At 43.1% G+C, this 10,314-nt stretch overlaps 1 pseudogene; it reads right to left on the bottom strand.

Moving 5' to 3' along the window:
• Window positions 1-443: 443 nt before the first annotated feature.
• Window positions 444-2,404, bottom strand: LOC116849342 (annotated as a pseudogene).
• Between the last annotated feature and the right edge of the window lie 7,910 nt (window positions 2,405-10,314).

Below are 10,314 nucleotides of genomic sequence, written 5' to 3'. Positions count from 1 at the left end.
ATTTTCAAAATTCAGGGTTATTCCCTTTACTTTGCAAATTTCTCGCGCGCGTCCTTCGCCCGTGCGAACGACGTAAGCGTAAAATTTCGGGCCGGCGGATACAAACGTTTCGATGTAGCTACCGGGGCCGAAACTCTCGAGCTCGTCCATCATATTGCCCAAAAAATTCCCCGTACGCGGCTCGTACTCGTCGGGATCACCGGTGCTCAAATATATACGCGAATCGGTATCATAATATAACACGCGACGATCTAACTTTTCTAAATACGAATATAACTTTAATCGGGCTAACGCCGTGGTATAAGCGGCTATCGCGACGCTGGTCAGCGGCGACGGAATGACGGCTTCCCGCCTCATTCGCCACGAAACATATATCACCTCGTCGTTTACGGGCAATTTGTTATTTCGTGCTCTAGACTCGTGAGCAGTGCCGTGAAACTCTCCTATGTTCTAATGATCTCAGTATTCGGTAGATTGGAGCTTTGGCTGAATTTACCCCAGAAGGAGTTGAGACAGAGCTTCGCGACCGAGCGCAAGCATGGATTCGGTGAGATATTCGCCCTGTTAAAAACAATACCCTCGACTTTCTCGTATTCGCGCAGATACCGGTCCTTGCTGCCTTCGTCATCCGCGCATTTGTTTGGCCATCCGCTGGCCTCTTGCTTCAACTGCAGAAAACAGTTGATATACTCGGCGAACAATCCCCCCCGCCGCGTAACCGGATCGTATCGCGTGATTTAGTATTTCCATATTTCGCTCGCGCTCGTGACGCGATAACCTTTCTCGCTAGCTTGGCGTAACTCGCAAGATACCCACGAGCCTTCGAATTCGCGATCGGCAGGATCGTCGTGCGTACACGCGGTCTGAGAAAATTTCTCGCAGCAGCTGCGGCAGAGCGCGAATAGCAATTTTCCGTTCACGCAATAAGGGAGTACCGGATGAAAGAGATCGCGCGGCGCGAGTACCCTGCAACATACGAGGCGTCAAAGTTAAAATCGGGGCCCGCTCCGATCAAGGTGGAACACTCCTCACCTACGTAAATGTCCGGATGACCGAGCGGAAAAGCATCCGTATTCAACACATACGGATACAAAGAACACACGTCCACGTAGCGTATCTTCTCCGCACCCGTAACTTCGTGCCGCGTGACGATATTTTCCGTACACCCGCCGTAGAACGCCTCGCAAGGTTCGAGGAGGTTGTTTCTCAACATGGGATGATTCTCAACAAATTCGCGTATCTCGCAATTTTCGCGCAGCTCCCGATCGAAGATACACTCCCACTTTTCCATAACGATGTATCCCCGTTTTCTAAAACGACACGTCGTCACGAGTGTGCGCTCGTAACGCGCTTCGATCGTATCTTTGCGCGACGCGGTTGAGAGAGGTCTGCGCGGTTCATGCGGAAACACTCGGGACAGCCGTGCCAAAAACAGCCGTGAAACTGCAGCACACGACGCTGCCGGGGATTCTCCGTCTCATAATATCCGTCGACGAGCAGGCCTTCCGATAAACGCTGTTCCTGACCTCTCCCCGCGTGAATTATCGCACGTCCGAGCTCGCGCTCCATCAGCAATAACCATTGCAGCGCTTTACGCGATTGCGCGTTGACACCCTTATAACCGCCGAGCGGGATTATCCCAATCTCCTTCTCGCGCAAAAAGATTTGCGAAAAACTTTCATACACGCGGAAGCGATAGTCGTGCATTCTTCGAACGGATACACGTTTCCACAGTCTAGGAAAATTTTTCGATACGTCAGACACACTCGTCGAAGGATATCTACGTCGTTCCGGCAATAGCGCACTATCTCCTGTTGAAAATTAAACACCGCGTTTTTACCCCTCATTTCCGCATGCCACGTTAAAAATTGTTCGCGTTCGTCCGATTTCATCGTATCCGGAGAATAATAATCAATATCCGGTAGCGGCCCGACATAATTTTGATTTTTAATTGTGTTGAATAAATGCGGAAATACGCCTTTGGCGACGGAATTCTTCAGCCCGAAAGCTTTCGGTAACGCCGACAACCGCATAAGCATGTAATTGACGCTATCGAGAAATTTTGTCCGTCCCACAGTTAGTAATACAATTTTTGTTCCGTTTAATATTATAATACTTTCGGTTTGTCCGTCCTACCGCTCTCGACCAGGTAGCGCAGGATGAACTATGAGTCGAACGCTCCCGCATTGTGCGCGATACAGATGAAGCAGGAGAAACGCTTCGTCGTTCTCGTTGCAAAATCGACGAATTGTTTTACCGGATCATCGCGAAATACAAATTCGCGCACCCCGCACCAACGACAGCGCGACGCCATATCGTCCTCTTCCAGGCAAGATTCGCACGTTTGTTGCGCGACGCAGAGAGTAACGACGTGGGTTTTAACGTTCGTGCACTCTTCGAACATTTCGTCTTGCCGCGTCCCGAAATCATAAAATATAAACGCGACGTGGCCCTTCCGATCTGTTCGCGCATCGTCGCGATCGTCATTATCGTCGTTATCATCGGTCACGTCGACATTTTCGAGTTCTTTCGCGTTGACCGATGCCGATACGCGACCCCCTCGAAGCGGCCGCATCAAACACAGGTGATTCAGCGGTTTCGACGCGCAGCATATGCGACAATAAGCCGCGCCGCACGCGTGTTTTGCACCCGATCTTTTCAAACGCCCGCAATCGCTGCAAAATCTCACGGCGTCGCAAACACTCGACGGCGACTTGCCGGCGTAAGATTTCGACGCGCGATGATGTTCGAAACAGCTCTCGCCGTAAAATACGCGGTTACGCGCGTCGCAGCCGATCAATCGCGCGTCTAGCTTCTCGCACGCTGGCGCACCGAGGCATCGCGGACACGTATTTGAGCACCGGTGACTCGTTTCACGACGGTAACCTTTGTTACATGGAACGCAATAATATCTACTAGCCGAAGCAGCTTTTAAATTTAAAATAGGTTTATAATGCCGTGCATGCTCATAATACATTATATTTAGAATATATTTAGCCATACGAAAACGAGAGACGTCGTCGTCGTCGTCGTCGTCGTCTTATATCGCATGAAATCGATTTTAATATGACATTTTTGTTATTTTATAAATATTAATGCTGCCTTACGTGCGGGTTTAACAACGACGACTTTCTCGTTAGCGACCGTTTCCACGCTGCAAATACTATCGAAATCTGATAGGTCGGCTTCCGTTGAGGGGGCATTATTACAGCCTAAAATTTATTTTAGTGTTAGAAAATTTATCCGATAAAGCACCTTAAATCCGCTACTCCTCTCTCGATTTGTACTTACGCGAAGTCGCCTGATTCGGGTAAGGCGGTTCCTCCGTACGGCGTTTACAACCCCGCGGAAGAATCTCAAGAGCCTCCCCGTCAACGGTACCGGCGGATACAGGAGTCGGACTTATGAAACGATAAAACAATAATTATTCTAAAAATTCGTGTAAAATTATAAAGTACAAAGTAAAGTATAAAATAAATTACAAAGTTTTAGTTTTCGGTATAAAATTGATATGATTTAACTTACCCATTATAGGATATTGCGTCGTCGATAATGCCCCACGCGTCCTCGATGTTCTCCTCAAAATCCCGTCGAAATATTAGAATTTCTCGGATTATTTTCACTAATTTCGGATCACCCCGAAATTTCTCGCACTTACACAAAAGCGCTAGCAGCTGCTGCTACAAGCGCATGCGAAAAAATAAAATATGATATAATTTTCCGCGTCATTGGCGGAAATACGCGTCAAATATCGAACGCTATCGATATTCATGTTGACGTTTGAACCCTTAACGATGAACTTGCGCACTAATTTACCGACTTGCGACATTGTCACGTGTCTAACGGCGAAAAACTGACGGTGGAAAATGCGAAATCGGAGTTTTCTCCTCGCATATATCCAAAACCTCAATCCTCTCTCCCCCTAGGACAAAACGCTTTTCCAAAGAGAGAGAAGGACGGATTTTTAAAATTATTAGGGTTTATCGTCGAAAATACGCTTGGTAATAGCGAGGTGGAGGCGGACGGTTTTATGCGTTTTCAACGTTATTTTTTCTACCGCACGTGCGTGCAGAATGCGGGGTCATTCGCCGACAAAAGAACGTTTACGATGTGTATCTAGTGACGCGCTTCCTCTAGGAAAATGACTCTTTTTGCGAGAAGCAGGTTCCGCCGCATCTTCGACGATAATCCTCGGATTGAGTCAGAAGACGCATGGGAGTGAAATACCGTTAGCTATTTTTCGCTTGTGCCCGGCTATTACGATAGACAGCTAATTCGCGACATATTCCAAATATGACTGTTTATATTCCGTTCCTTTTTATACGCTCCGCTTCATAAAAACGTGAGAACACTTGTTTTTGACGCGTGTCTTTCGCCTCCGGCGACACGTTCCCCGACGCGCATCCCGAAATGAGCACGGTGCCTGCACGGCTCCTGCACGCGCGCCCACCCAGGTCGCTTTTTTCTTCAAACCTGAATTCGGAAACGCGCCGAAACAAACAGACGCGTGGAAAAGACAAGAACGGCTGAGACAAAAACGCGAGCGCCTAACATACAAAGGAGGTGTTAACTTAGAAGCGGCCGCCATAGAATATTATCGACAATCGCGGTAAGCCGTTGCGCTTAACCCAGGGAGCGGAGTCGTGCCGGTCATTTCCTCTGTACTTTTTTGTTTTCCATTTATAGCATCTAATCTATTTATATTATCGTATTTCCACTTTTACGTAAATTTTCTTTGATGTTTCCCCGTATAGCATGAAAAAGTAGACGGCGTAGATGCGCTTATTTCTATGCGAAATTTGATGCGTTTGTAGCGGACGGTCCGAAAGGTCATAAAACGCCTATTAACGTTAGTCTTTTATCTTTACCGTGCCAGCGTCGCTCGATGCGCCGCCAAACGTCTATTTGGATGAGACCGCGTTAACGACTCCGCTCCCGGGTTAAAAAATACCGCGAGATGAAGAAAAGCCTGAAGGATGAACGTTACGACTAACATTCAAAGAACGTGGAATTTCCGATATAAAATATTATTGTCGATCGCGATAAACTAGCGCGCTTAAAGCCCTTGCATTTGTTCTCCCGACGTTAGAAAATTCCAGAAAAACTAGAAAAGCGCTCCAGAGAGGTGTAACTGAAAAATGTTATTAAATAAACATTTTTGGTACGCGTATACTACCCTCTTTATGCATTTTTCACACTCTTGAGACCCAATAAAACCGCTCTTGATTGCTCGCGGACTTCATACGGACGGTAGTGCCCCTATAGTCACATTTCGCGTTACGAAAAGTCGACGTTTGTTAAAATTATTCACGAGTTATTCGAGGAGCGATTGTCGTGAGAAATATAATGGCCGCTAATAACGCGAGGTGGAATATCGAGAAGGCCGGATATAATAACGCCCGCAGTGACTTCACAAGTGGTCGAAACTTTAATCGAGAGGGAAACATGTTACTGTCCACAACATACACTTTAAACAATTCGGAGACGAAGAGCGTGCAAGTGGGGCTGCAGGCAAACGACGCCGGGAGGTACGAAGCGGTGATAAAACTAATTGGAAATTCGGCGGATTATGTCTACCTCGAACTCGAAGCGTGGCAGAAATTTCAAGAGAAATTTGACCTCGTGCATTCTTACTTGGCGGAGATGATACAATTACACCATAACCCTTGATCCTAGAACGCGAGTATTTATTTCACCACCACTTACGGCTCAAGAGCAATAATGGTAACACGTAATCGCGAGGCAGAAAAAGAAGAAGAGAAAGCCACGACGGAGGATTCCGAGACGGCGAGGGAACTACCGAAAAAGAAGAAACGCAAGACCTACTCGCCGTCGATAGCGATGCAGAAAATCACGTTCGAAGGCCTCCAAAGTATTGCGAGTTGCATCGACGCGCGGCGAAAACATCTATATTCGCTAACGAATCTCGTCAACGATTGCGTCGAATTTCTCATTGCGAAAATCGAACTATATTTACCCAACCGCTATTTAGATGAGGACATGGTGAAAAACACACTCTGGAATAACCTCAAGGAGATCGAGAAAAATGTCCAGCGTCAGTTGCTGAACTTTGATTTCCTGGACGTGTACTTTGACATTCTCTTTCTGGAATTAACTTCGTTTCATTTCCACGAAATTGTACGAAGGATAATAAAAAATCAAACGCTGCAACTTGCATCAAATTCATAATATTGTGAACGCTCATATGTAATTATAAATAAATAGCAGATTTTATCCTGTAACATGTTTATTTCTTTTCTTTTTCTCAAAAGCGTCTCCTTCTTTACCCATCTATATTCTTCGATAAAAACTCCAGAAAAATTGTCATGATGCTGACGCTCGCATGGATAATAAACTTCTCCATCCCGCACCCCTCCAGCGCGTCTCAACGTAAGAATCAAAGGAGTCAAGACCAAACGCGGCATAACCATAGCTGTCCAGACCTGCTCTCCCTATCTTCTCTACCTATCTCGCTCTTCTAACATTTTGGCAAACATCTTTTCCTCATAATTTTCCGGTAACGTCTCCCCCCTCAACTTTTCTCGACATAAGCAACGATGCGGGTGGGCTGAAAGAACCAATCCCCGTGAATAACCATAGCTGACCACTAACGAACCAATAGATCCTCTTTACTTCTTACGCGGAGACATCTGACGACTACCCTCTCCCGTTAGCTCCCCATCTTCGCCTAACATTCAGTAGGATCCTTTTCGCCTAAATTTTCCAGGTCATACTTAGCATTATCAACTTCTCAACGTAGGCAACGAGGCGGAGAGACCCTCCAGGTAAAAACCAATCCCCGTGAATATCCATAGCTGATCACTAAACAAACCAATAGCATGAATTACCCTCACCTTTTATACAGAAGCAACCAACGACTACCCCCCTACCTCTAGCTCCTTCATCGTCACTTATTCCTTCTCGACTCACTCATCAGTCGAGACTCAGAACTTCCAGACAACAGTCATACCACAGGAGACGAAGTTTATACTCCATAAGAAACGATGCGATAAAAAGAAATAAAATAAAATACATAAATCCACCTGAATAATCCCACCCGATTTACAGTGAGGGCGACATACCGTCCGCCCCCACTTTCAATATTAACAATTTTTTATTCCATATATTACCCTCTTCACTGTACCTGCAAAATTCCCCCACCATTCCATTTCGGGATCCTGCCCCACTCTCGACTCACCCCTACCTATCCCCGTGGGACCCTTCCCCCACTCCTCGACACACTGGCGCCAGGATTTACCCCCACCACCGAAAAATAGATCACGCCCTGTTTCACAGAAGCTGTACATATACTACTGCGGAACAAACAAGAACTATATTTCTATTTATATACAAGCGAGCGTTTTTAAAAAACTGAAAGAAATCGGAGACACGTCCGCCGTCAAGCGCAATCTTTTTCCAACTCCCCGTTGACACTTCGTGCCGTGACAAACAAGTGATCCGTTGACAATTCGTTGCTGTAGTAAAAAGTTGACCGGAGCCGATCGACTTTCGCGAACGGCAGATGACTCGCGGTCGAGAAGTATATCAGGCGGCACGCGTAACAATATATATATATATATATATATATATATATATATATATATATATATATATATATATATATATAAATAAGTGCAATATAGCTGATAAATTTAATATGTTTTACGTTCAAAGCATTGAAAGCATAGTAAATTTTATAGGAAGTGATACAAAGGAAACTGATAGAAAAACTATTTATGCGATTGAAACCAAAGAGATTATGGAAAATTTTGAAACGATTAGGATGAAATATTTAGAGAAAATTGTTATGGGAATACCTAAGAAGAAAGGAACAGATGAGGGGATAACTAATGATGTATTAAAAATGGTATTTCATGTGATAAAGGATGATTTCGTAGGAATAATAAATGATTCATTGAGAACGGGTCACTGTTCAGATGGGTGGAAAACATCCACGATAATACCGACTCCAAAAGTATAAAAATCAAAGAAAGCTAATGAATATAAGCCGAATAATGTATTAGGATCTTAACTTAGTTTCCGCCCGCAAATGTTAGATGGCAATGCAAACAGTTCTAGTAGTCATTACTAACGAAACAGGTAGTTTGTGATTAATTTCGACATTTCTCGATAACATTCAGTCAGCATACACAATTATTTTCCTAAACAACAATTTCTTTTGCTTTGTGAAAAATGGAACGCGATAAAGTGTTTTTTCGACATGTGCTTTTGCACTATTTTGATTTGAAAAAAAGTGTAGCAGAAGTTCATCGATTACTTGAAGAAGGTTATGGTGATCGAGCTCCATCACATACAACATGTAAAGAGTGGTATAGACGATTCAAAAGTAATGATTTTGATGTCAATGACAAACCACGCTCAGGACAGCCAAAAAAATTCCAAGACGATGAATTGCTAGCATTATTGCATGAAAACTCGGCTCGAACGTTACAAGAACTTGGAAACGAGCTAGGAGTTACTGAAGCAGCTGTTTCCAAACGTTTACACGCCATGGGAAAGATCCAAAAGGAAGGAAGATGGGTACCACATGAATTGTCTGAAAGTGCCATTCACAACCGTTTCAATATCACGGTTTCGTTGCTTGCCAGGCAAAAAAAGAAGAGTTTTCTGTGGCGTATTGTGACTGGCGATGAAAAGTGGATCTACTACGACAATCCCAAACGCAAAAAATCATGGGTAGACCCAGGACAACCATCAACATCGCAGCCAAAACGGAACATCCACGGTCATAAGGTAATGCTTTGCATTTGGTGGGATCAGCAAGGAGTGCTGTACTACGAACTGCTGAAACCAAACGAAACTGTTACTGCCGATGTCTACAAATGTCAATTGAACAAATTGAATGATGAGCTGTTGCGAAAAAGACCAGCAATAGCGAGTAACAGGCGCAAAGTTATTCTCTTACACGATAACGCTCGGCCACACACTGGAAAAACCGTCAAAGAAACACTGACGCAGCTCGAATGGGAAACTCTTCCTCACCCAGCGTACTCACCAGACATAGCGCCTTCTGATTACCACTTGTTCAGATCGATGCAGCACGGCTTGAGTGGTACACGCTTCCGAAATGTTGAAGAAGTGCGAGAATGGGTGGACGAATGGATTGCTTCGAAACAAACATCGTTTTATCGAGATGGTATCGCCCAGTTGCCAGAAAGATGGCAAAAAGTTGTAGAAAGTGATGGAAAATACTTTCATTGAAATAATTTAAATAAATTTTTTACAATAAATGCTTTTCCTCAGTATTTTTTGGGCGGAAACTAAGTTAAGGTCCTAATACTACCAATATATGAAAAATATTATAACTAGTAGTAAAAGAATAAATAGAAGTATATTTAAAGAACAATGGTATTACGGGACATCAATCTGGTTTTTGAAAGCAGTATTCATGTGAAACACCGATTCATGTCATCATGGATGATTGGAAGTTAAAAGTTAGTGAAAGAAAAATGATAAGAATAATATTTATGGATCTCAAACAAACGTTCGAGACCGTAAGTAGGGAGAGACTGTTGGATAAATTATATCAATATGGAGTTAGATGAGTTGTATTGAAATGGTTACAATCATATTTGAATAATAGAACACAACAATTACGTTTTGAAAATTTTTGGTCTAGCCTAATTGCTACTACATACGGTGTACCTTAGGGATCTGTTTTGGGACCGTTATTATTTATTATATACTTTATTATATACTGTTTTGGGACCGTTATTATTTATTATTTATAAATGACATAGTCAAAATTTGTGCGGAGGAGTATAATATAAAAATGTTTGCGGATGATACAATAGTTTTTACAACAAGTAAATGTTGTGAAGAATTGGAGGCACAGATGAATATGGTATTTAATATAGTAGAAAAATAGATGAATGTAAATCAATTGAAAATTAATGCGAGTAAAACAAAATATATGATAGAAGTATAAGAAGAGATCTGAAAAGAAGTATTATGCTAAAATGTCTAGATGAATCTGTAATAGAACGAGTAGAGAAAATGAAGTATCTTGGAGTTATTATTAACAGTAAACTCCGAATAGGAGAACATTGTGATTTCATGTTGAAGAAAATAGGGAAAAAAACAAGCTTTTAAAATAGGATAGGTAAAGATATATCAGTTTATAATAGATGTATTATATATAAATCAATCATAGCACCTCATTTTGAATACTGTACAACGTTGTTGATTGGTATGGGTGAGACAATGCTGACTAAACTGCAAATAGCACAAAACCGGACTATGAGGGTCATATTGCAATGTGATCGACATACGAATATAGAAAGAATGTTACAA

Source organism: Odontomachus brunneus, unplaced genomic scaffold (assembly GCF_010583005.1).
Source record: "Odontomachus brunneus isolate Ranch 3 - 2012 unplaced genomic scaffold, Obru_v1 Obru_scaffold_112, whole genome shotgun sequence".
NCBI lineage: Eukaryota > Metazoa > Arthropoda > Insecta > Hymenoptera > Formicidae > Odontomachus > Odontomachus brunneus.
The sequence above is the reverse complement of the archived record's forward strand: the minus strand, read 5'-3'. Positions and strand labels throughout refer to the sequence as shown.